At 39.9% G+C, this 1,505-nt stretch overlaps 1 long non-coding RNA gene across 1 annotated transcript in view; it reads left to right on the top strand.

The window, feature by feature from the left end:
- Positions 1 to 183: 183 nt before the first annotated feature.
- Positions 184 to 1,505, top strand: part of LOC107307691 — a 7,627-nt gene continuing 6,305 nt past the window's right edge. The window contains exons 1-2 of the long non-coding RNA XR_001552482.2: positions 184 to 241; positions 1,374 to 1,481. This is a non-coding gene — a long non-coding RNA (uncharacterized LOC107307691). The remainder of the gene's footprint in view (positions 242 to 1,373; positions 1,482 to 1,505) is intronic.

The following is a 1,505-nucleotide window of genomic DNA, read 5'->3' as shown; positions in this document are numbered from 1 at the left end:
ATAGCTGCCCTATAGCTGCCCCATAGCTGCCCTATATCTGCCCTATATCTGCCCCATAGCTGCCCCATAGCTGCCCTATATCTGCCCCATAGCTGCCCTATATCTGCCCTATATCTGCCCCATAGCTGCCCTATATCTGCCCCATAGCTGCCCTATATCTGCCCTATAACCGCCCCACACATTTCAGGGTGAAGAAGGATTTCCGGGCTTCAAAGGCGACGTGGGACCCAAAGGAGAGCGGGTAATTGGGGTTAACGAGCTCATTAACACAGCGACTAATTAACGAGCTCATTAGTGAGGTCATGAACTCACTGCCTCATTAATGAGCTCATTAACGGGGGTAAATGAGGTTAATGAGCTCGTTAACTCAGCCTCATTAACGAGCTCATTAATGGGGTTAATTGGGGTTAACGAGCTCATTAACACAGCGACTAATTAACGAGCTCATTAGTGAGCTCATTAACTCAGCCTCATTAAGGAGCTCATTAACATGGGTAAATGGGGTTAATGAGCCTCATTAACGAGCTCATTAACTCAGCAACTAATTAAGGGTGTCATTAATGAGCTCATTATCTCAATTAGTTCGTTAACATGGTAATTAATGAGCTTATTAATGGGGTAATTAATGAGCTCATTAGCTTATTAACGGGGTATATAGCTCATTAGCCTATTAATGGGGTCATTAATGAGCTCATTAGCTTATTGATGGGGTAATTAATGAGCTCATTACCTTATTAATGGGGTAATTAATGAGCTCATTAGCCTACTAATGGGGTGATTAATGAGCTAATTAACGGGGTAATTAATGAGCTCATTAACTTATTAAAGGGGCAATTAATGAACTCATTAGCTTATTATTGGGGTAATTAATGAGGTCGTGTGCATATTGATGGGTTAATTAATGAGCTCAATAGCTTATTAATAGGGTCATTAATGAGCTCATTAGCATATTGATGGGGTACTTAATGAAGTCATTAGCATATTAACGGGGTAATTAATGAGCTCATAAGCTTATTGACGGGGTAATTAGTGAACTCATTAGCATATTAATTGGGTCATTAATGAACTCATTAACTTATTGATGGGGTAATTAATGAACTCATTAGCTTATTAATGGGGGTAATTAATGAGCTCATTATCTTATCAGTGCAGTAATTAATGAGATCATTATCTTATTAATGGGGTAATTAATGAGCTCATTAGCTTATTAATCATGTGATTATTAATGAGCTTGTTAATGACTTAATGACTGACTTAATGACTGACTTAATGACTGACTTAATTAATTAATGCCTTAATTAATGCCTTAATTAATGACCTGATGAATTACTTAATTAATGCCTTAATTAATTAATGCCTTAATTACCCCATAGGGTGACGTTGGCGTTCCAGGCTCTCGTGGCCCCGACGGCCCCGAAGGCCCCAAAGGTCGAATGGGCCCCATAGGAGAAGCCGGCCCTATAGGGGCCAATGGAGAGAAGGTGGGACCTATAGAACCCTATAGA

This window comes from Coturnix japonica, unplaced genomic scaffold, assembly GCF_001577835.2.
Source record: "Coturnix japonica isolate 7356 unplaced genomic scaffold, Coturnix japonica 2.1 chrUnrandom785, whole genome shotgun sequence".
NCBI lineage: Eukaryota > Metazoa > Chordata > Aves > Galliformes > Phasianidae > Coturnix > Coturnix japonica.
This window is presented reverse-complemented; position numbering and strand designations above follow the sequence as displayed.